This window comes from Onychomys torridus, chromosome 3, assembly GCF_903995425.1.
Source record: "Onychomys torridus chromosome 3, mOncTor1.1, whole genome shotgun sequence".
NCBI classification, from domain to species: domain Eukaryota; kingdom Metazoa; phylum Chordata; class Mammalia; order Rodentia; family Cricetidae; genus Onychomys; species Onychomys torridus.
The window spans coordinates 136,518,809-136,545,056 of NC_050445.1; positions in this window are offsets into that span (position 1 = coordinate 136,518,809).

A 26,248-nucleotide genomic window follows, 5' to 3' on the forward strand; every position below is an offset into this window, starting at 1 on the left:
CTTCTGCCTCAGCACAAGTGATGCAGGCCGTAAGGAGGACCACCTCCTATAGGGCTCTCTCTAGAAGTTTCTTGTAGGACTCTTGCCTGTACCTTTGGCCCACCTTCCGAAGGTGACCCAAGATATCCATCTCCCCAGAGATGTCACCTGCTTCTCATGACTCAGATGACTTGTAGAAGGGGTGGCAGAGCCCGTGGGCATGTATGCATGCTGTTGAATGCCTTTTTCACAGTTCTGATCTGGCTACATCTTCCTGGAAGTCAGCAGCCGGTGACACCCAGTCCTTCCTCCTGGGAGAGCGTCCATACGCTCCTCATTCCTTTTTCCTGCCTCCCTCTCCCCCTCCTTCTTTTCCAGCTCCCATCTTCCCCCTTGTCTTCACTTCCTGCTGGCTTCCCTGCCCTTTCTCACCACTGAAGCCTCAAGGTAGCAACAACAGTTGCAGTCTGAAGAGGTGGGCAAATCCTCCTGCATTTCTAGAGAAGAGGAGATGAAAGCCTTGGCCAAGGGCCAGCATGCTTCTGCCCTGGCTGGGGGCCAGGAAAGGCAGCAGCCAGGTGGGGAGTGGAGAGCAGACAGCTCTCCCTGCCCATTTGTCTCTCAGGTCTGAAATGCTGAATGTCCTGGGCCAGGGGAGGTTTGCAGGGACCAGGGCTGTCTGGCTTCATAGCAGTATTCCCCTAGAGAAGAAATGGAAGTCACTTTTGGAGGAGGGTGTTGGGCAGTTCAGCCCATCCTGGCCCTCCCTCTCCCACTCCCCTGCAAGGCTGCTGCCAGTCGCTCTGTACCCCAGCCTCCATATTGTTCTCTTGAGAAGGTGTTTCTTCTGCTTGGAGTTTCCCTAGGCCCTTTGTGTTCCGGACACTTCTTCCAAGAGACCAGCCTTTCCGGCCTGCCTACCCCTGAAGGAGGTAGGCCTCCCAGCCTGCATGAACTGAGAACTCAGGCCTGTCAGCTGGCAAAGGAGCACTAGCTAGCTACAAAAATTTGCCTTCATGGTCATTCCTTCACACAAGGTTTTATTTCACATTCTGTACCTGGAAGCGCTGACCATAATGCTTTCTTTCCCAAGGTCACACTATGTCAAAATGGATGTGTAATCCATGAGACACTGTGGTCACTGGTGTCCCCTTCTTTTCTTCTCCCTCGTTGACCCTCTTTTCTGTGGGGTAGATGAGTGTTATCTGTCCACTTCTGCCCACCCCCCTCTCCCCAAATCCCTGTGAGTGGGTTTTAAAATACACTCAAGCTCCTCATTGGGCAGTGTGAGTGGAGAGGGGAACGGAAGGGTGCTTGGGAAAGCAGCCCTCCAGGGCCTGTAGAAGATGCATCGTCAGAAGCTGGGCCAGTCTCTGTCCCCACAGACACAACCTCCTCCTCTACAGTCTGGACAAGTGAGCTCCAGGCATATAGCTTCACCTGTGAGCTTGAAAGTGAGTGTGCTTTAAGTGGGCCACCAGGCACACACATCACCCACATGCTACCTGTCCACTTTTGCCTTACAGTACACTTCATTAATCAGCACCCCAAATTTAGTGTATCACATGATTCTTCCTAACACGGCCTCTTAGCAGCCACTACCAGTCACATGAGAGGCACAGTCTCATTCTGGGCCTGTCTTCTCCTGATGACTGGTGTGGGTCCAAAGAGATTAGACTGTGTTGTGGAATATTCCTTTATACTGTGTGAATATAGGTCACCATGACTGGTTTAATAAGAAGCTAAACAGCCAATAATTGGGCAAGATTTTGGGGGGGAAGAGTGAACACAGGGAGAACACAGGAAGAGCAGGCGTCGCCAGCCAGGTGCAGAGGAAGCAGCATGGGCATTACAAAGTATAAGTAACCAAGCCATATAAAAGAATGTAGATTAAAAGAAATGGGTTAATTTAAGTTATAAGAGCTAGTTAGAAACATGCCTAAGCTATTGACCAAACTTTCATAATTGATAATAAGTCTCTATTTGGGAGCCAATTTGGTGGTACAGAAAAATCCACCAACAAATGGTGCCCAACATCTGGGCATGTATTTCCACATGAGACCTGAGAAAGCTTTAAAAAAAAAAAAAAGATTCCAGGTCAGGCGGTGGCGGCACATGCCTTTAATCCCAGCACTTGGGAGGCAGAGCCAGGTGGATCTCTGTGAGTTCAAGGCCAGCCTGGTCTACCAAGTGAGTTCCAGGAAAGGCGCAAAGCTACACAGAGAGACCCTGTCTTGAAAGAAAACAAAAACAAAACAAAACAAAACAAAACAAAACAGAAAACAAAACAAAAACAAACAAACAAACAAAAAAGTTTCCAAATACACAAAAACACAAAAATGGAGCTAAACGCATCTTCCAAGCCCCACAGTCTCTCATGCAGGCAGAGACATGTCTCCCGACTGTAGTCCATGCTTGAGTTGCCAGCTTGCTATGAGCAGCCTTTAAGGTTTTGCTCATGCAGATAGAAAAGGTTACAGATACACAATAAAGTAGGTTCAGACAGAAAAAGGTTTCAGACTGTAACCTCTAAACAGGTTACTGTGTGTTTAACAATGTGTGTAGGCTTAAGGAAAAAAATAGGTATAGACAGTCATAGAAAAAAATAAATAGTTTAAAATAATAAAGTATTTAAAGAGATAATAAAGTAATTAAAAAATAAACCACATAAAGATGGAAAATACACAGGGCATCTGGATCCTATATGACACCTTGTTAACTTTGAATTTTTTAAATGCTAACATATAAAAAGCAATAACTGCTGAGAGACATTGGATTATAGAAATAGCTAAATTAAACCAACCTATATATTTAAAAGTGTCTTAGCTTCAAAATGGAAGTTGGACAATGTGTTGCATTGGGGGAGAGGTTATGCTTTTGTTTCCACAGGAAATGAAAGGCTGTGGATTCCTTCCAGATTAATAGAGATCAGTTTTGATTAGGGAAGACCCCCCTGAAAGTCCTGGCTACAGACATAAGAGAATAAACCTAGAAAAGGGGACCAGATACCAATGAAAACAGGTGGCCCAGGTAATCCAGCCTCTCAGAGTGCCTCTGTTGCAGTTTCCTCAGAGTTCTGCATCCAGAATAGCTTTAAGACTGCTGGCTGAGGTGGTCCAGCCTCACAGACTATATAGCCCAGACTTCAGACAAGTCTTGCACTTTCGCATTGCACAGAGACTGGACAACAAATAACACAGCTAACTCTCCCAGCATTTGACCTTTATCCCAATTTTTCTCAGGGTCTCCTAGAGATGCCAGAACTCCCAGACAACAGAAAGCAGTCTAGAGAACATAATTCCCACATTCCCAAGAGATGAGGTAGATGGCTTTTGGTCATTCAATGGGTTATAGATGTTTGTTATTGTTTAGGGGGTTAGTTACACGTTGTCATTGGTCATGGTCAAGAAAAAGCTAAACAAAGGAATTAGATCCAAGGATCTCTTTCTGAAGGAAAAAAGGGGGATATAGTATAGAAATGATGAGATAAAAGGGTAGATTGTTGAGTCTACTTTTAAACAGGTTAATAATCAGTAATCTATAAGTATATATATACTTATAGAAGGAAACTTGGATCCCAGTCTGGAAGGATCAGAGGAGCTCATCTGTGAGTGAGATTGGGCACTGACCTGATGCCACTCTCATTGAACTAGAGCTGTTTTCTTTCCTGCCTCCAAGAGAGGTGTGTTTGATGCATGTCTTCAGAAGGAGAGGTAAAGATGAGAGGCTATGTACCCCATGACTCCACCCCCTCTTTAAGTGGCTCATAAGGACACATTTGACACCTCCCGAGTGTCCAAAAATTCCTCTAGTGTTTCCTTTCTGAACTGGTGGGAAGCTAAATGCCAGGCTTTGCATCTATATCTGGAAATGGAATCTTGTCAACTCTAAACTATCCTTTAACCTTTTGAGACTGGATCCTGATTACACAGTGCACTTTGATTTTCCACTGGAAATCTTCAGTTTTCTATCAAGTGCTGAAGGAGCTAGACAGGGTCAGGCCTTGTGTGCCAGGCTGGAGTCAGCCTCCCCCCAGTCTCAACAGGCTGTTTGGAGAGCTATTATTTCAGAGGTGTTAGGGTTCTATTATTGTGAAGAGACATCATGGTCATGGCAACTCTTGTAAAGGAAAGAATTTAATTAGGGCTAGCTTAAAATTTGAGAGGGTAGGCTCATTCTCATCATGGCAGGACATAGTGCTAGACAAGGAGCTGGGAGTTCTACATCTTGATCCACAGGCAGCAGAAGCAGAAGCAACTGTGTCACTGGGCATAGCTTGAGCATAGGAGACCTCAAAGTCCACTTCCACAGTGACACACTTCCTTCAATAAGGTCATATCTCCTAATAATACCACTCTCTGTGGTGGCCATTTTCTTTAAAATCATTCCATTCCATTCCCTGGGCCCTAAAGGCTTGTAGCCATATCATAATGCAAAAATGCATTCAGTCCAACTTCAAAAGTCCCCATAGTCTATAACAGTCTCAAACTTACTTAAAAGTCTAAAGTTCAAAGTCCCTTCTGTGATTCATGCTATCACTTAACTATAATCCCCTGCAAAATCAAAATCAAAAAGCAGATCACATACTTCCAGTATATAATGACACAGAATATACATCACTGTTCCAAAATGTAGAGAAGGGAGCAAGGTGAGGAAATACTGGAACAAAGCAAGACCAAAAACCAGTTGGGCAAATTCCAAACTCTTCATTTCCATGTCTGATGTCCAAATGCTCTTCAGATCTCTAAATCCTTTCAGCTTTGTTAACTGCAACACACTTCTTCCTCTTGGGGGCTGATTCCACTTCCTGTTAGCAGCTCTCCTCAGCAGGTATCCCAGAGCACTGACATCTCCAACATCCTTGGTTCTCCATTCAGCTTCACAACTTCATACAATGTCCTCTCTAGGTCTTCATTCAGGGATACTTCTGACACACGTCTGGCTTTACCTGCTTTCCTTAGTTGCAGAGGAAGATTCCATAACCCCTTTCTTCTACCCTTGATTCTAAAGCCAGAACCATGTGACTGAAGCTGCCATGTTTTGCTGGGGCTGGAACATGCCCCCTCTCATTCAATTACATCTTCACCAGCTTTCTGTTTTTGATGGCTATTTTCACTGCCTAAGCTTGGCTGTCCTGGAACTTATTCTGTAGACCATCATGGCCTTAAACTCAGATATCTGCCTGTTTGGAATGCTGGAATTAAAGTCATGCACCACCATACCTGGCTCTAAGCTTTTCTTTAATTCCCTTTTCACGAGTTGGAAGCTTAGCTGGATGGGGTCTTGTCCTGAGGTCACCACTGCCTTTATTCCATTTAATCTGTTTATCTCCTTGAACACAGGACTCAGCTCCATTCCACTTCCTAGTGCCCCTTTTCTCCTCAAATTGTACATCTTGTATTTTCCCTTTCTCAGCTTGCTCCTTTTCATTATAAATCTTCATTAGAGTTAACACTAATAACTATCAAGAGTCAATACTAGGTTGTTTTAAGATTTTCTCTACTAGTTGGGGATTTAGCTCAGTGGTAGAGCACTTGCCTATGAAGCGCAAGGCCCTGAGTTCAATCCTCAGCTCCATAAAATAAAATAAAATAAAATAAAATAAAATAAAATAAAATAAAGATTTTCTCTACTAATGGAATTAATACAAACCTCTCCACCTTAGCTTCAGGCAAACTTGTCAGACAAAGACAAAAAGCAGCCACATTCTTCATCAAAATGTCACAAGACCAGTCTCTAGGCCACATACTAACATTCTTCTCCTTTGAGACCTCTTGAACCAGGCCCCTTACAGTTCAAATCACCCTCAACAGCGTTGTCTTCCATGTTCCTATTAGGATGGCCCATTAAGCCCCACTTAAAATGTTCAACTGCTTTCATAATCCACAGTCCAAATTCCTCCAAACAAAAACATGGTCAGGACTATCACAGAAATACCCTATTCCAGGTACCAACTTTCATCTTAGTTAGAGTTTCCATTGCTGTGAAGAGACACCATTACTACAGCAGCTCTTATAAAGAAAAAACATTTAATTGGGATGGCCTACAGCTTCAAAGGTTTAGTCCATTATCATCATGGTGGGACATGGGAGTGTGAAGGCAGACATGGTGCTAGAGAAGGAACTGAGAGTTCTACATCTTTATCCACAGGCAACAGGAAGTGAACTGTGTCTCACACAGGAATAGTTTGAGCAGAGGAGACCTCAAAGTCCACTGTGGTGGTATTGTGTTCCCCATAATATTGTGCACCCTAATAAATTTATCTGGGGTCAGAGACAGAACAGCCACTAGATATGGAGGCCAGAAAATGGTGGCAAACATGCTTTAATCTTAGCATTCCAGAGACAGAGATCCAGATGGATCTCTGAGTTCAAGGCCATACTGGAAACAGCTAGGCATGGTGACACATGCCTTTAATCCCAGGGAGTGATGGCAGAAAGCAGAAAGATATATAAGGCATGAAGACCAGAAACTAGAAGCTTTTGGATGGTTAAGCTTTTAGGCTTTTGAGTAGCAGTTCAGCTGAGATTCATTCTGGGTAAGGACTCAGAGGCTTCCAGTCTGAGGAAACAGGATCAGCTGAGGTATTGGCAAGGAGAGGTGGCTGTGGTTTGTTTTGCTTCTCTGAACTTCCAGCATTCACCCCAATACCTGGCTTCAGGTTTGATTTTATTAATAGGACCTTTTAAAATTCATGCTACAGTCCACCCCAAGTGATACACTTCCTCCAACAAGGCCACAACTACTCCAACAAGGCCACACTTCCTCATAATGCCACTCCCTATGGGGGCCATTATCTTTCAAATCATCCCAGAGCTTGGCATTTTCCCTCTTCTTGTGTACATTGGCTGCATTTTCTACTGGACTGCGTTATAAGCAATCAATATCATGGCTGTGGGGTATCTCTCTGTTCCCCCAGTCCAATGTACCTACTGTTGAAAGAAGGTACAGTTGATTTACGTTGGGGCTGGTCCCCAGAACTCCCCTTTTCTTTTTCTCAGTGCTTATGGATCACCCTCCCCCCCTTTAATAAATCATTCCAGAAATTGCCAAGGCTCGTATAGAACAATCAGCCTTCTCTACTTTCCTCGATGGCACTGTGTAGGCATTGTCCATGTCCCATGTCCCCCTACTTTCTTTGTGGGGGTACCTGTATTCCACCAATGGTGCTTTGGCAGAATATGGCTCGCTGTGATCTGGAGGAAGGTGTAGTTGCTGTGTCTGAGTCCCAGTGCAGTGGATGAAGATACTGACTGTTGGAGATACTGGAGCCTCAGGAGGCAGATTCTGCTTCTCCCCCTGGAAGGAGGTCCACTCATTCCCTTCTGCAGTGCTACTCTTCCCAGACCCACCTATCAAAGAGAAACGGGCTTCTTAGTGCCCACCCCAGCTCTGCTACCTTAGTGAGCATGCTGCATAGGGGTCAGGGCTACAGGATTGACACTGGTGAGGCATGGGCACTGTAGGGTTTTTCTGGGGGTAGGGGTAGCCTAGAAGGCATGGACTGGATGCCCTACCGTTCATTTTGGTCTTTAGAGAAATCCCAGTGTTCCATGGTCCCAGGGCCCCTTTGCAATCCTACGTCACACTCCTTCCTTTTCTCATGAATTCTCCTTGGCCTCTGCCTCCTCACTGCCTGGGCTTCCAACCTACCCTGGCTCTCATGGGCCCAACACTCAGAGGCCTTCACTGAATGAGAAGATGATGGTCATGGTTAGAGACTGGTGCTTTAAGAGGTGTGTAGCTAGAGGAGAACTGAGGGAACAACATCACAGCACAAGAGGCCCGAGTACATTTAGCAGCGAGAAACCTGGCTCAGTTGTGTGGCAAAACACGCTTTACGCACACTGAGCCTAAGGCACACCATCCATCTTAGTCACTTGTGATGCAGAGTAAGGGAGCACCTGCAGGTACAGGCTTCAGAGCACAGCAGAGACCAGGCAGCCTAGGCTCTAGAGCTCACATGGACGGCGAATACAGCGTACCTATGTGAAAGCAAAGCAGGAAAGCACAGAGGTGTTAGAAGCATGTTGGATTCCATGGTCAGAACCATGGATTCCAGGGAAGGGGGTAGCCATGTGGGTGTCTGAGAAGTGACTTGATGCAAAGACTGTGAGAATGTGATTGGGCATGTCAGGGCAAAGCAAAGTGACTAGTGTTCGTAAAGCTTCCTTTCACTGGAACAGGGTGGAAGGAATGAGGAACAAGGCCACTCAGAGCCTTATGAGCCATGTGAGTCATAGTCAGGACTCTGGATTTAGCCCTGTGAGCTGTTTGCTATGTGTAGGGTGATTCCTCACAAGCCTGGGGTGGAATTTAGTTAGTGGTGCTCGGGTCCTTCCTGGCCACTCACTTGACCTCTCATTTCTCCTCTGCAAAGGGGCCAGAAACCTGCTTGCATGATATGACTGTGGGGGTGGGGGATGGGCACAACTACTCTGCCAACTGCAAATGGCTGTGTGCCTCTGCGCAGGACTATCTCTGTGGCACACAGGTGCCAACTTGGAGCCAGGGTGGGCACTCACTGCTCAGGGCTCAGTAAAGGCGGTTCCTGGATGATGCAGGCCGGGTGATTATGGTATAGGTAACCTGGCTGGCACCAAGATTGGCCTGGAAAGGCAGATAGTGCTGTGTGAGAGCTGTGGAGTGATCACTGTGAATCCCAGGTCTGCCGTTAGTTAGAACAGGAGTCAAAGAAGCTACAGAGTCTGGGGCAGCCCCTTCCCACCCCTTTATCTTTCTTGTGGCAGGAGCTCCCGGTGAATAAAACTGAGCTGCAGACACTCACAGGCCTTTGGGGAGAGGGTCTTCTTGAGCCCACCAGTGTTGTGGCTGGTGCACAGTCCTCCATCTTTTCTATGTTCCCACCATACCTTCTATTTTCCTCCTGTCCAGCACCCCTCCATGCCCTGATGGGTGATGTCATCCTGTATGCTATGAAAATGTGTTTCTCTGACTGGTTGGTAAATAAAGCTGTTTGGCCAATGGTGAGGCAGAATAAGGTTAGGCGGGACATTCTAAAGAGAGGGGGGAAGAAAGAAGAGAGGGCAGGGGAGACGCTGCTAGCCTCACCAGAAGAAGCAAGATGTAAAGGTACTGGTAAGTCACTAGCCACATGGCAATATGATATAAGAACTAGATAACAAGAAATCTGCCATGGCCATAGTTTAAAATTAATATTAGCCTATGTGTGTTTATTTGGGTCTGAGCAGCCCTGGGACCAGTGGGTGAGAGAGATTTGTCCTGACCGTGGGCCAGGTAGGACACAGGAAATCTTTCAGCTACAATGCCCACTCACCAATCTTAGGCTGTTTGAAGTCTCTCTGGGCTCAGACCATCCCCGTGCCCATGGAGGCTTTCCACTGCCAAACACCCAGCTGTAGCGCATCTGCAGGAGTACAGCCCCATCTTCTCATCTTCATGGGCATGTGAGGTTCTGACTTGCAGAGACAGCCTACTGTAGCATCCAGGACAAACAGCACACCCTAAATGGAAAGGCCACACAGGTCTGACTGTCCGTGTGTTCACATAGCTGGAGGCCATGGATACTATAGGCTACTGACCTCCCAGGAAGACCCCCACTGGGATGGCTGATTTGGCCTTATACTGAAACCTTGAGAGAGAGAGAGAGAGAGAGAGAGAGAGAGAGAGAGAGAGAGAGAGAGAACCAAGCCAAAGCTAAGGAGGGGACTGAGAAGGAGCTTGGGGGTCTTCTCAGCAGCATGAGCGCCGTCAGCCCCTTGCGCTTCTCAGGACCCCTGAGAACCAAGGCAGTCAGAAGGAAAATGGGGTCTGAGGAAGGAAGGATGGAGAGAAGCTTGGCTTGTAGGGTCCAGGGTGGAGATCAGTCAGAGCTGAAGCTTTGGCTGGAGTTGTGAAACCCGGAAACATAAGCAAAGTGCTCCCCCTTGAGGTGGTCAGAGCTGGGGATCTAGACTAGGTGCTGGCTTCCTGACTCCAGGCCATTCTGCAGGTGTTCCTGGACTCCCTGGGCAGTGCTCAAACAGAGACCCCTGTGATGCTGGGGACGGAGATGCAGAAGTTAAAGCCCCTCACTGTCCGTCATGGAGAGTGCATCTGGAGCCCAGCTGAACAGCTTGGGGGCGTGGTTAGATGCTGAAGTGGGCTTCTGCCAGCCCCTCACTTATGTAGCTGTGGGTTCACACAGGTGCCACTGACTGTTCAGAGCCACAGCACAGGCCCTACAGGAAGGGCTGCCCCAACTCATGCCCCACCCCCCCACGCGCAGTCCTGCAGGTAGTAGAGAACTACCTGCCTGGCAGCACTGATAGGTGCCAGAGCCTGGGCCCCGCATGGCAGACTCTAACCCTGGCACCTTTCTGAAATTGGCCATCTTTCACAGAAGTGGGTGAGCCTTTCAACCCCAGGTGAGCTGGGACTAAGAAGGGGGAGGGGCCAGGAACTCCCTAGTCCACCTCCAACCCCACACTCTCAAACTCTCAGTTTTGTTCCAGACTTAGAGGATGGACTCTGTAATTTCCTGAAGCTCTCAAGATGCTGACCATCACTGCCCCATCACCTGCTATGGCTTTGGCTTGCCCAGATACCCCTTCAGGTAGGTTCCGTGTTGGCTTGCTCTCCTGAAGATACCTCCGACTGGCCCATGTCTGGATTCCTGAAAGGCTTCCTGTGAACCAAGTGTTGTGAATCCTGGTCTTTGGATCAGTTTCCATCTCGAATATTTTGTTGTACTTGTGCAGAAGTGGTTCACACTGTGTGTGTACAGCTGTACATACACACACCTCCAGGGCACAGAGAGCCTGGAAAAGGGAAACTCCGTGTCCCCCACTTCCAATCAAACAACAGGAAAAAAGGGTCCACAGAAGCTGAAATTCCAGAACTCAGCTTGAATATTGTTTTCTAGGCCGTCTCCTCTCACTGTTAGGAACATAAAGTCTTTTTGCTAGCTTGTGCCACGTTGGGATACTAACGGCATAGTGACTCATGGGTAACACCTTTGCAGGATAACACCTAAGTAGGGACAGGGAACCGAGAGTGTACCTGAATACAAGGCCCCTGAGCTTGGTGGCTGCAGAAGACCCTGGCTTCCCCTTTGGTGAAAAGGTGTCCTTCCTCAGCTAGGTTCCGGGTCATCCCCAGCATTAGGCTAGGCTTTGCTGTCCACACTGAGGCCTTCCTCAGCAGCTTGTCCTCTTTCTCCGTGCCTGGATGCAGTCTCTGGAGCTCCCAAGGAAGTGGTCAGCACCTTCTGTAGCCAGGCCTCTCTGCTCTAGTGTTGTGGGGTATTCACCAGAGAAGACTACTCAAACATGGATTCAAACCAACAGGAAGTCTTTATTAGCCAGCCCGTGACTACACTGAGTGTTCGTGTGTTGACACACCTCAGTTAGCAGGAACAGTTAGCCAGAAGCAGAACTACAGAAGCCAAACAGGCAAGGTTGGTACATTTAGAATCTTTCTCAGATCTATGGAGTTTGATGGATTAGGCTTTTGTTCTTGTTTTGGCAGGTGGTGCGGCCTGCATGCTGGGTGGGGTTCAAGGCCTGGAAGGTACTTGCATCATGGCATCAGTTGCACTAAGGTCTGAGGGTCTGTAACACTAGACTGCTGCCAAACCGGGGGGTACTGACAAAGGCGAACTTCATGAGGTGGAGGGGGACCTAGCCCTCTTCCCTCGGCCCTGTGAAAAGAGCTGGGAGGGCTCTTTCCCCTTACGGGTCTTCCAGCTCCAGCTGCTCATGGTAACCTGGGTGCTGGGCAACTGCCTGGCTCTCTGCCTGGCCCGTCTTCATGGGATGGGCTGTGTGTGCCATCTGCCTGGCTCTGCTGTGGCTGTCCTGCCTGCCCTTCAGCCAGAGTGTGCTTCTCTTCCTGAGATTTGGGGAGAAAACAGCAATGAGAATGGATATAGAAGGATCATGTAAGAACTGAGTCCAAGCAAATCTCACACTTAAAATCAAGCAATTGTGGCTGTGTGGGGTGCAGTGGGCTCTTTGGGGCCTGGTCTTTCCTGCCCAAGTAGTCTCCAGGCAATGGGTAAAACATCTGAGGGACCAAGGCCCTTTCTTGGCTAGGGGTGGAAATGGGGGGCAGGGTAGCTATTGCAGATGGAAGGCAGAAAGGACATTTTTCCACAGGGGAAAATGTCTCAGTGACAGACACAGGGTCTCTAAAAATAGTCATGCTGAGAGCCTAATGGCCCTTGGTGTAATTGCTGATGTCAGGGTAGGTGTCTTGGCATTTACTCAAGTGGCTGACAGTGGGAGGTGCCACTGGCTCCAGAGAGGAACTGGAATCAAGCCAGGGAGCTCAAACTCCTGTGGACAGACAAGGGCCAGGGTTGAGGTTAGGCGGTGAAGCTGGAATGTATGGCACCCTGTGATGCCAGGGACTTGGGCATGGGTACACTTCAGTTTAGGCAAGATGTGAAGTGTCTACAACAGCTGGTGTTAGCTGGAAAGGACAGAGGCAGGCTGAGGAGACTTCAAGGAGGTGGAGGTTCCCACAGCCTCCTGGGAAGGCCCTAGCAGGAAGCTGACCCCAGGCCATGATGAGTAGGGAGAGCCTACTCCAGGGGCAGCTCTACTGGCCTGGGCACACAAGGTCAGCCCTGCTGTTCTTGCAGGATGAAGCAGATTTGCCCCCATTGGCTTTTCTCTGAAAATCTGAACCCTGGTGACTGGTGTCTTTAGCAGGCTGATGAAGACTTGGTAAATGTCTTTACTTTCCTAGGATACAAGGTAAAGGAAGAGCCTGCAGCCAACAGGAAGGCTGTGAGAAAGCCATATTTTGTGCCACAGTGGCTCATGGGAAGGAGAAGGCAGCCCCAACCTTCTGTATAGCAGCAAAGGCAGGGTCAAAGGTGGCTTTGCTCACATGGTCTTGATCAAGGCTATGGCGGGATGGGGGTGAGCATACCAGTATCCCAGGAGCATGACTCCAGCAAAGGCCTTCTTTTGCTTGGTGACCTGGGTGAGCACAGCAGCTGGGCTCTGAGTTATACCTGCTCCCCACAGTGTGTGTCCATTAGCCCCCTCTTTCCTTGGCCCTTAGGTGACAGTTACATCAGGACAACCCTTCCTTCCTGTCCTTCCACCTTCCAGCCCCTCATCTGTCTCCAGCTAGTCATCTCTATGACCAAGAGTCCAGGCTTACCTATGGATTGGTTATCAGCTTCCCACAGTTCCTCCATCAATACCTTTGGTGGGGAGGAGCACAGGGGATGGATGACTTGTGGCCCTAAGTGGAAAGGACAAAGGAGGTCACAAATCAGAACTAATTTTTACCTGCCTGGTGTCCCAGACTTCAGAGAAAGGTCAGGACACTCTGTGGGCCCAGGCTAGTAGTATGGGCCCAGGCTAGTGGCTAGTTTAATAGATGATGGCATGTAGAACATTAAGGGGCAGGGGCTATTCCCCAAAACTTTCAGAGTGTTCAGAAAATGGGTACACAGTGGAGCGTCACAGCATAGTGGTTCTCAACCTTCCTAATGCTGTGACCCTTTAATAATTCTCTTGTGGTGACCCCCAACCATAAAGTTATTTCATTGCTGCTTCATAACTGTGATTTTGCTACTGTTATGAATTGTAGTATAAATATCTGTGTTTTCCAATGGTCTTAGGTGACCTCCGTGAAAGAGTCATTCGACTCCCAAAGGAATCTTGACCCACAGGTGGAGAACTGCTGGCATAGAGTCTTGATATCCCAGTTCTCAGGGTAACATAGTTCTTCCTCTTGGCCTCTGGCACACTGGGCACATTCATAAGGATCACATTTCCTCTTGTAGCTCTGGAGACTAGTTATAGGGTAGGGAATGTCTGTCATCACCACACAGTTGGTGTGGGACACGTGGTAATGGGCACGTGGGGTCAGGCCCTCAGGATCTTCACCACACATTGCTGTGTTCTGTCCCTTTTGCCATAGTCTCCCTCCTCCCACTGTGCCTCTGGTTCATTTAATGTACTTCCATGTCTCACCTCCCACCTGGAAAGAGTGTTACAACTCAGGCCAAGGCCATGGATCAAAGATACCTTCTTAATTCCCACTGTTCCACAGAACCAAATCCAGAGATGCCCTCTGACCCTGGGCAAGAAGCAGTCCACACTGTGGGTGGGAGCAGAGAGTCTCAGTTTCAATAGAGATGACACAGCCTGCTGGCCCAAGGTGCCAGAAAGTCCATCACCTTGTTCATTGTCCCTCGGATGGCCTCAAACTATTCCCAGCTCCCAGGCCCACGTGGTCTTGGACTCAGAGCCAGGTCCACCTGTTCACAGTGATGCACTTGGGGTATGTCTCAGCACCTCTCCACCTAGCTTACTCTCTCAGACTCCTGGAGTATTGGGAGAGAGGTGAGGATACTTCCAGGGAAGGGCTTTGGAATGCTGGCTCTCCAGCCTGCTCCAGGCCTTGAGTTTTACATTCTGGAGACACAGTCTCACAGAGTCAATCAAGTCTTAGGGAAGCCTTGTGGGCCTGACCCTGGGCTGGAAGTGGTAAGATAAGGAGCTGGGGAGAAGCCAAACTGACTCAAGGAGCCCAGAGATGTAAGGAGAGTTCTCATAGTGTACAAAGGGATTATTCCATAAGACATAAGTAATGGTGGTCACAGGGCCACCTAACATTTTTCATGGTGGCCTGCAGAAGTCTACTCTTGTCTCAGCAGGCATAGACCTGGTGCTGGCACTTAGGAGAGGAACAAACACATCCCCTCTCCAGCGACCACGTTACAGAGAATGAAACTCATCTCTGTCTAAGGAAGGCCCTGGGGGAAAGTGCTACCACTGTATGCACAAGTAGCTTTATTGGGGCTCAAAACTGTGAATGAAGATTCACATGCAGCCTGGCCCCAAAGGGAGGATAACGGCTAAGTGGATCCCCCTCCACAGGGTGGAATGTGCTAAACACACCCAACTGGTATTTCTGGTGTCTGAATGCCTTTACTGCGCACATCCCAATGCAGGCATTCTAGAGATAGAATGCATTACAGTATGCCACTGAGAGCCCTTCATTCCGACTTCCAGTGTCATGATGGGCACCACCTGGGGTGAATTAAGTAACAGGCACCCTAGGGATGTCCTTGGAGATGTACCCTAAGATCTGCACCCTTGTTGGGGCAGGGCCTGATATAATCAACCTCAAAGAAATGAACAGTGTGTTCTCCCAAGCAGTGTCCTAAGGGGAGGCCTGGAGGTCAACAGAAAACTTACGTAGCAGTCTAAGGAATGAGGGTGGGGTAGCCTGGAGCTTCCTTGGTAAACAGCTGGGTGGATCCTACCCATCTTGTACCAACGATGACCGATTTCCCCACTGCCAGGACTGCCAGTACTCTCTTCTGCTCTCGGGCTGTGGGAAGGCTGCTGGCTTGAAGACAGCTCTCTTTTCTGGTTTCTGAATTTCAGCTGCTGGTTGGAAGGTCAGCTGCAAAGGATATTGGGCCCCGATTTTGTTTGGAGGATCACATGACCTGGTAAGACCCAGGGAGGAGCTGGAACATTCTGCATGGAAGGGTCTGATGAGGGCTCTTCACCAAACAGCCTCCTGGACTAGGAAGAGCGATTTGCAACCCTCACTCACCTGCCCCTAACAAATGTGGGCAATGCAGATGGTGGGCACAGTGAGAGAGAAGCAGACAGGATCTGATTCTAGACCACAAACAAGGTTTAGAGGGTGGCACATGGCCCGTCCCATGCTGGACACGGGTCTTCATCATAGGGAAACTGTAGTATTCACTCAGCTTCCAAGTCAGCATGTGCTTCCAACTGCTCCCCAAAGCCACGTGAGTCAAGACTGCCACATCCGAGAAAAGTGGCTCTTTGGGGGTCGGGGGTGGGGGTGGGGGTGGGAAGGCCTAGGCAGGAGGCAGCGAGCACATGTGACAGGAAAAGCATTAAAAAAAAAAAAAAGATTGGTGACAAATTAGAGGAAAGCCCTCTTCAGCTGGCTGTGGTGGCACACGCCTAGAGTTGCCCTTGGGAAGCAGAGGCAGGAGGCTCAGGAGTTCCAGGCTAATCTAACTACATTGTAAATTCCAGCCCAGCTAGGCTATATAGATCATGTCTTAAAAATCAGAACAAAATGAAAAACACTCCTCCATTTCCTAACCAGCCAACAAATCAATCAACCTGCCAAACTGTTAATGACATGCAGTGTTGGCACCCTTATTTAAACAGAAAAAAAATTGGCATACTTGACTCAAAGATGCTCAACTCCAGTTATGCGTGAAAGTTGCCAGTAGAGACTTTTAAAGATCCACATGGCCAGCCCCTCACCCAAATCTCCAAACAAGACTCTCCAGGGACTGTGAAGATGACTGAGTCAGAAAATCACTTGCCTTGCAAACACTAGGACCTGAGTGCAATCCCAGAAGCCATGAAGGAAAATACTTATATTGTAATCTCAGGGCTGGAGAGAGAGATGGGGTGACCCTGTGCTAGCTGGCCAGAGAGCTTTATCTAAGTGGCGAGCTCCAGGCTAATAAGAGACCTTGTCTCTGATGTGGATGGTGTTCCTGAGAATGATATCTAGGGCTGGCCTCCCTCTTCCAAGCACCTCTGCATGCAGTTACACACGCATAAAAGAAGACTCTTCAAGGCTTCCGTCTGTAAAGTTACCAGAAATTAAAAAGTTTAACCCCCATGGAGAGTGTCATTCTTAGGCTTTGCTGGTGGGATACCAAAGAGCCCCTCCAGCTCAAGGGCAGAATTTGACAGCCTTTAATGAGTTAGATATGGCTTTATTCTTGAACCCAGCAATCCTGAATCTAAAATTTACCCAGAAGTTTCAATCCATAGACGCCACTCAACAAACAAGGATTCTTCTTGGGAAGCTGTTTGTTATAGGTAGACTGTCAGAGGCTGTGGGAGGCCTGAGCCTGGCTCTGTCCACCCAAATGAAAGCCAGGAGCGGCTAAGTGTCCTGGCCAAGAGGGACTGTCAGGACATGTGAAAAACCAACTGGCCAACAGCACAGGGGTGCCTTTGATGTCACAAAAAGGTAACAGAGAAACACTAGGAAAACAGCACTGGCTGTCTGGGTCTGAGGACAAGTTGTTGAGGGGTCACGGTATGAGGCGTCCCTGAGGATATCTTCCCAATATAGATTTTCTTAACTTTTGAAAACTATATTTACATGTTTGAAAAACAGAACTAAGTCTAGAGAGAGAAAAGAAACTCTGAAGTTTAAAATAAGCCCCCCCCCCCAAAAAAAAAAAAGAAAAAAGAAAATCATGTGCCAGATAACAACACAAATACATGGAGGGCAGCCTGGTTTCCAGTAGCTTTCTAACTCCATAGCCCTAAAAAGAAAAAGGCAAAGAAACAATTTCCAGAGGATAGATTTCCTGTTAGAAGTAATGACTTTGAAACTTTCAAGTGTAGTGGGACAGAGCAAGCCACAGGGCAACACACAGATGCTCCTGTGTTGAGAAGCCACGTGGTCCCTTGGCAACAGGATGTCCTCAGCTTGTTTCCTCCTCAGTAGGAAACATCATCCCTCCACACACAGCTGTGCTGAGACAAAGGCAAGACGAGGTCAAATTAATGCTTAGATTTGACTACGAAGTATTAATACAGACTCATGCTTGTGAATGTGCAGTCGACAGGCCTGTCAACTGAAATGCCCTGTAAACAGATAATCCAGGAGCCAAGGTCACCCTGGCACTCACATTTTTACATACCATTCTCCACTGAGGGCAACGAAGTACCTTGGAAAAAGACTGATTCTACATGGGAGACAAGAAGGGGGGCATTCTAAGAAGGTGGGGACCCATCCAAAGTATCAGTGGAGGTGGGGGGTTGGGACAGGAGTGGGAGGCTCCTACCAGCCAAGTTTGAGCTTATTTTAGCATCAGAAACATCCTACTACTCGAGGAAAAAAGGTCCAGGGATGATGGAGGTCAGGAACCATGGCTGAGAATCCAAAAACTCTGCCAGCAATCCAGTGCTCCTTCAGCCAGCCTGGGAAGGGAGAAAATGACCCCCAGCACAGGGCTGTTCATAACTGCTCAGAACAGAAATGGTGGAGAGTAACATTCTAAATTGCTAACAAAACAGGACTGACTGTGAAATGCATCCGTGTAATCGGGATGCTTCACAGTGGGGCACTGAGCAATAAATCTATACTTGTGGGCAAGGAAAAAGGCAAAGTATAATAGCACAAAGTAATAATAGCATTTTTTTTTGTTTTTAAAATATGTACTGTCATGTAAAAGCTATGCATAGAAAAATGATCACAGTCTAGTAACAACAATGAGTCTTCTGTAGGTGAAGGTATGATCCATTTTCCCATTTGATTCTCTGATTTCCACAATGAAAATAAAATTTTCTAAAATGTACATATTGTAATTTAAATTTGTAAGAGAGAAAAAGTAGGTTCCTCAGTAATGAGTGTAGGAAGGGGTAGCAGAAGGTACTTATGTGAAAGTCTGGGACTATGGAATGGCTTTCTTTGGGAGAACTGTGAGCCCAGGCTGAGGACCACCAGAGCAACAGCCTGAACAATGGAAAAAGAGCAGGGCAGGGAGATGGTACAGCAGTGACACCTGGTGGACATTTCTGGCACTGTATGTGCTGTGACTTGTTTTGTAGGATCCCCAACACCAGGGCACAGGGGGAGTGTGCTATGGTAAGAACTGGCTGTATGGGGCTACCATGCAGCACCACATGGACAAGTGCGTAAATGGGTTCTGGAGCTTGAATATGAGGCTTGTCCAGCTGAGGCAGAGGATGAGACAGCCTAAACTCAAGGATCTCCGGTGTGTCCTTCTAGGGGGTTTGTAAACTAGCACTTTCCCTTTGAGGCAAACCCCATTTCTGGGATATCCCCATGAGCTAGCCATCACTGTCTCCTGTTTCTCATTATTCAAGAGGAAACAAAACTGCACAGAGAAACGGTTGCAAGTTACTGCATACAGTGATAGAACCAAGCTCAACCCAAGCCCACCTAAGCTCACCATTACAGGGTCATCTAGTGATGTTGCCCAAGATGACCTCTGTACCCCAGTTTCCCAGAGCCACTACTTGCTCTATTAGATTTTCATATTTTTAGTTAATAAGTCAATATTTCACTTATAAGAGAAAGCATGCAGTATTTTCCTGAGCCTGGCTTATTTTACTTGACATATAATGATTACCAGTTCTACTCAGTTTCTCGAAAAAGACATAACTTTCTTCTTTGTGGATGAATAATATGCTGTATATTGGACACTAGAGCTGATTCTATGACTTGGCTCTCTTGAATTGCTCTGAAACACAGGTTTGTAGGAGTCTCTGTGATATACTTGCTTAGATTCTCCTGGGTGTAGACTCAGGAGTGGCACAGCTGGCTCATATGGTAGTTCTATTTTAGTTTTGGGAGGACCTCTGTACTGGTTTCCATGTGGCTTCACTAGTTGACAACTCAACAGCAGTGTACAAGGTCCATCCTAGTCTTCATCTGCATCTGTGTTCTTGATGACAGTCAGTCATTGTCATTGATTGGTATGGGATGGAGTCTTAATGCAATTTTGACTTACAATTTTTTGGTAGTTATGAATGTTCAATATTTTTTATATGACTTGTTAGGTACTTGCAGTTCTTTGGAAACTGGCTGTCCATGACATTTGCCTACAGATTATTTAGATTATTTGATTTTTGGTTTTGATGCTTATTTTTTCATTCTTCATATAATAAATATATTAATCTCATAGTGAAATTTTTCTTCCATTCTGAAGGATGCCTTTTCACTCTGCTTCTTGTTTTGCTATGCACAATCTTTTTTAATTTCATGCAAATCTGTACATAAATTCTTGCTTTAATTTCTGGAGATATTTGAATCCTATCTGGGAAGTTTATGCTTATGCATTGAAGTGTTTTCCTCTGGTGGTTTAAAGTTTCAGATCTCATATTAAAGTCTTTGATACCCATCCAGGTATAGGACATACATAAAATATAAAATAGGCAGGAACAGAAAAGAAACTCTTCATATCATAAAAAACATAGAAAAAAGAAAGCACATTGTAAGCTGAAAGAGAGAAGAGCCAGGTCACATATAAAAGTGGACCAATGCAAAGAAATAAAAGCAAATTATCTGATAGAAACTTTTAAGACCTGAAAGCTTGGGAAGACAGCTTCCAAGTTCTAAATAACCACAAATGGCAATCAGGATATTATACCCAGCAAAATAGTCCATCACAATTGGAAGAGGAAGAAAAATTTTCCATGATAAAAGTAAATTAAAGAAATTTACAACAATTAAGCTACCTCTACAGAGAACACTGGAAGGAATGTTGTATCCTGAGGAGAAGGATAAACACACTCAAGAGGCTATAAGGGGAAAAATACCAGGACAACTAATAGAAAGAAATCTAAGAAAATGCCACAGAACAGGAAAATTCTGGGAATAAGTATACATCTTTCAGTCAGTTCTGATTATTATTGGTCTAAATTCCCCCAATGAAAAGACACAGACTAGCAGATTTGATTAGACAACAGAATCCATCTTTTTGCTTTCTCTGAGAAACACATCTCACCATCAAATATAGATATTACCTTTGGGTAAAAGGATTTAAAAAAGTATTCCAAGCAAATAAAAGCTAGGAAACCAACAGGTACAACTTTTCTAATATGTGACAAAATAGAATTCAGACAAAAAGTGGTCAAAAGAGGTTAAGAAAGGCCACCTTATATTCTCTAAATGAACATTCCATTAAGATTGTTTTATAACATAGAGGTATCTTAAGATACCTTTCTAACATACGTGCACTAAACAGTTTCACCCAATTTCATAAAACAAATACTACTAGGTTAAGCCTAACATAATAAGGCAGTGGCTTCAATAGCCCATATTTTGACCATATAAACAAAAAAAAAGTAAACAGAGAAACATTGGAATTAAATAATAAATGAATATAATAGACATTTGCATAACATTCTGCCCAAACACTCAAGAATACACATCCACAGCAGCCCAAGAACTTTCTCCAAAGTAGATCATATCTTAGGATATATGCCGCCAGAAATATAGGAAAATTGAAATATCATCTTATTTTTCTGACCACAGTGGAATGAAGCTAGACATTAATGGCATGAGGAACTATAAAAACACAAACACATGCAGAGTAACATCGTGCTATTGGATGATGAATGGGTCAACTGAAGAAACTGAGAAGTAAAACTTAAAACTGCCTAGAATTGAGGAAAAATGAAAACACAACATACCCAAAGCTATGCAGTCCTAAGTACCTACACTAAAAAATCCAGAGAAACATGAACAAATAACTTAATGGTGCATGTTAAAGCCTTGAGAAAACAGGAACAACCCAGATCTAAGGCAGTAAGACGGGAGAAATATTAAGGTCAAGGCAGATATTAAGGAAATAAAAATGAAAAATAACACAAAAATCATGAAATGAAAAATTTATTCTTTGAAAAGTTAAATTAGATTGATAAATCCTTAGCCAAACTATCCAAAAGAAAGAAAAAGCAAAAATTAATAAACTTAGATAGGAAAATTGAGACATTAAAAATGATAGCAATAAATCAGAAAATCATAAGGAAATACCCTAGAAACCTATATTTCACTAAGTTGGAAAATATAAAAGAAACAGATAAATTTTTAGATGCATATCACCTGCCAAAATTAAATCAAAATGACACAGACTTAAACAGATCTGTGATTAGCATGAGATTGAAGCCACTAACAGCAAATAACCCCTCCGACTGAACCGGATCCTACCTGGGGAAGCGCACAGAGGCTCCTGTTGGGGCGGGGAGGGGGGGCATGCTGCTCTCCAAGTTTTGAGCCAGTGATGGTGGATTATAAACCTATCTGGTGTTGGGGCTGTTGTGAAGACCTGAAATCAGAGCATGGCTGCTGATGGGAGGCATCATCTTGGATAAGTTTTCTATATCCGTTTTCACTACTGTCTTTCTTCCAATGGTCTATCTCATCACATTTGTGATTGGTTTGCCCAGTAATGGCATCACCCTATGGATCTTCCTTTCTCAGCAGCAGCAACAACAACAACAACAGCAACAACAACAGCAGCAGCAGCAGCAGCAGTAGCAGCAACAGCAACAACAACACACCCTGCTGTGGTTTATATGGACAGTCTGGCCTTGGTAGACCTTCTGTCTGCCATTTGTTCCCCCCTGAAGATCTTATCTCCTACCACCTACACAGCAACAAATGGATCTATGGAGATGCACTTTGTGAGGCGCTCACTGGCCTTTCTATGGCAACATGTACTGCTGCATCCTCTTTATAACTCCATAGGGCATCCTAGGAAATTTTGTATAACATTTTACTGATGTTAGCTTGAATAACAGATTATTTTGCCAACTGTAACATTTACCACTTAAGTGTTTTTTAGTACTGTTAAAAATATATCATGCAGCCAGGCAGTGGTGGTGCATGCCTTTAATCCCAGCACTTGGGAGGCAGAGGCAGGCAGACCTCTGTGAGTTCGAGGCCAGCCTGGTCTACAGAGTGAGCTCCAGGACAGAAATCAAAACTACACAGAGAAACCCTGTCTCAACAACTCCCCCCCCAAAAAAAAGTATCATGAAAAATTGAGGCATTTTCATATATGTCTTTGTAGTTTGCTCATATTTCTCTCCCCATTACCCTCTCCTTTTATCATGCCTCCCTTCCTCTCTCCAGACCTGTCTCCTGTGTGCTTTTAATGAGCTACTTAGTACTTTTTCCCACATAACAGTTTTAATGATTCTCTGGGAGTCCTGCATCATGTACCCAATCAGAATCCCTTTGTAGTCCTTCCTGTTTGACTCCTTTCCCACCAAAAGAAGTTTTAAACAAAGGAAAGAAAAAGGAAGAAAGAAAAAATGAAGAAAGAAAGAAAGTCAACTTCATGTTATCTATATGGTTGCTGGAGCATGGTCAAATGCTTCGTGTCTGCCCCTTAAATAGAACTGAGCCCTTCCTCTTCCGCACCTCTGGCAGAAGCCACCAATTGTGGGGATCTCACACTTTTGAAGAGTTCTCTTCAGTGGCTTCCTGTCTAGGCTGTTACTTTTGGGGGTGTTGGTGGGGCAGAGGTTGTCACAGAAGCCTTCCATGTTTCTCCCTCTCAACTGTGTATTTGCAGTCATCGGATGTCACTGCAAAAGTAGTCTCCTTGCCCTTTGAAATCATGGGCCTCCACTTGGTTTCTGGTGACAGCACAGACCACAAACAGAGTCCCCTGCTGTACTAGGACCATAGAACCCAGACATGGCCCTCAGTGGCAGCATGGGCCCAGACGTCACCATGGTTTCAGGTGGCGGCATAGGCCACTCAGATCAGTATTCTCCCTGGCAGCAACATAGCACATGGACATCATTATGGTTTCAGGCTGCAACACAGACCATGGAAATGCCTTTGGTGTTAACTTAGACCATGGATATCTACACAGACCTTGACTGCAAGGACCCAGATGTGGCAGCATGGCCTGAACATCATCATAGCCTGTGGGAGCCCATTTTCAGGTTCCTCGTTGCTTTACCCAGAAGGTCTGCATAGAGGATGATTAGGGCCACGGGCCTGCGTGCAGGTGTCTGAAATGGTCTGCACTTTGCTGTGCTGGGGAAGGAGGTCCTTTGCGCTACCCCTTGATGTCTCTATAAATACCCTGAGGCAGAAGACAGTCAGGGCCCATTGCAATAGGTTCCTGGCCCTCTCGAGGCTATCCTTTATTTTCTGTTTATCTCTTTATATAAATCCTTCTATCTAATATTTCCTGGTGCTCACACTCAAGAAAACTCTGGGGAGCTGTGGGGTTGGTGGGTAAATGCCCCACAATTGCCCCAGGTGGGCACAGGCCACTCGCACTGCTTAGTATTTTAAAAAGCTATTGTTGGAACATTTATTGTCAGTTTTGTTCACCTATTGTTAAATAAGGAATTAAAATCTTCACAGGGTATGAATCACATCTGTTTGGAAAAATAGCATAAACAAGAGGTTATAACCCACTGAAGAGGTATATGACTCCAAATTAACTTTATATACTGGCTGTATATTGACTTTAAAATTATTTTATTGTATGTTGATCTGTAAATAACACATGAAAATTTAAAGACAAAAACAAAATGAAACAAGACAAAAAGATCCCTCCCAACTAAAAAATGTTTAGGACTACTGTAGAATTCTACAAGAACTTCAAAGAAGAACCAACATCCATACTATTTAAATTATTCTATAAAATAGAAAACAAATGAATAACCTTGAAATGCATTTACAAAGCCAGTATTACCTTGATCCTTAGACCAGATAAAGACACCAAAAAAGTTTCAAATAATCAATAACAATATTATATAAAAAAAGAGATGCCAGAAAAGGTTATAGAGCACTCTCCGTAATGAACATAGATGCAAAAGTTCTCAATAAAACACTTGTAAAAGAAGTTCAAGATCTCACCAAAAAGATCATTCTCTCTAAACAATAATAGAGACTCCATTCTAGAGACAGAGAGATGGTTAAACACATGTAAATCAACAAATGGAATTCATTACATAAATGAACTCAAAGACAGAAGTGATGGAATCATCTCAACAGATGCAGAAAAGACCTATGTCAAAATCAAACATCCTTCACGGCAAAAGTCATGGAGAGGCTAGGGATGCAGGGAACGTGCCTCACTGCGGTGAAGGCTATATATCCAAAGGTGATCTGGGTGTGACTATTCACAGGGCAAGAACTTCAAGGGAGGGTCAGTTCAAGAAAAATGGCTGTGAGTGTTTAGGAGAGCAAGTCCAGGGTGGGGGTGTAGCTCAGGGGAAGAACCCCTGCCTGGCAAGCGTGAGGCTCAGACTTTGATCCCCCCATGGGAAAAAAAAAAGACTGTCTCCCATCCAGTCAGGATATCTGGAGGAAAGAGAAGTAGGGAGGACTGTGTCCCCAAGGGTGGGGACTTTGATCCAACTTTGATCACTTTCTTTTGACAGGGAGTCTGGCTTCATCAAGATCCCCAAATATAAATGATTAAGGTCCCATACATTTGAGATCAGCTTTTGGCAGCTATACTAAAAAGTGCAGCCAAGGAACAGTGGCGGGAGCTAGACATCCTGATGAGATTGGAGACATTTCTGAGAGTTCAAGCTTGGGTCAGATGAAAGGGAATTGCATACTCTTAGAGGAGAGTCTGTAAACACAAGTGTTCAAAGCAGAGAGTGTAGGTGCTTGTAGAAGTGAAAACCAGGGCAACGTTAGACTCACCAACCATCCCTCTCTCATCCTAAAGATGTGACACCTTTTGACAGGTTCAGAGGACGATGCTCTGTACCCGGTACCTTATTCTATGAAGCTGTCATAATAAAATCACATACCAGGTGTTTTATAAGCAACAGAATTTAGTTCTCTCAGGTCTAGAGACTAGGGAGTACAAGATAAAGGCAGATCTGGTGTCTGGTCTGGACTCTCTTCCTGCCTTAAAGTTAATGTCATCTCAAATGTCCTTAAACAGGAAGGATAAGGGGTCTTGCCTAGTCCTATTTTTACAAAGGCATGCATTCATAAGGCTCTACCTTCATACTTTAGTTACTCCCAGAGGCATCCCATCTCAATCCAGGATTTCAATGTATAATTTGGGAGTAACATCAACACCCAATTCTTTCCACCTAATCTATCCTTCAGGGTTCTCCAGAGAGTGAATGTGTGTGCATGTGTATCTGCATGTGTGTGTTTCTGCATGTGAGTGTGTGTGTGTAATACATATTTTAAGGAATTAGCTTGTATTATGCAGTGTGGCAAATCTAAACCATACAGGGCAGGCCTTAGAGCTGGATATCTAATTCCAGACCCAGGGCCAATGCCATCTGCTAGAAAAGCTATTTCTTGTTTACAGAAACCAACTGTTGCTCTATCCAGGTCTTAGCTGATTAGTGAAGCCTGCTGTGATGATTGGTCTTCACTGTTGGCTTGACTGGATTTGATCACCTGGGAAAACATGCCTCTGAGTATGTAAGAGCATCTCCAGAGAGGTTTAGATGAGGAGGGAAAAGCCACCCTGAATATGGGCAGCACAGTTCTATGGTCTGGGGGCCCATGATGAATAAAAAAGTGAAAATTAGAGAGTGGCTTACCATGAACATTCATCTCTCTCTTCTCAATTGTAGATGCAATGTGACCAGCTACCGCTGTGTCTTCCCCATGTGATGCAGTATATCCCCTTCAAACTATGGGCCACAAAACACTCCTTTCTTCTTTCTTCCTTCCTTCCTTCCTTCCTTCCTTCCTTCCTTCCTTCCTCCCTCCCTCCCTCCCTTCCTTTCTTCTTTCTTCCTGTAGTTGCTTTTTTTCAAATGCTTTATCATAG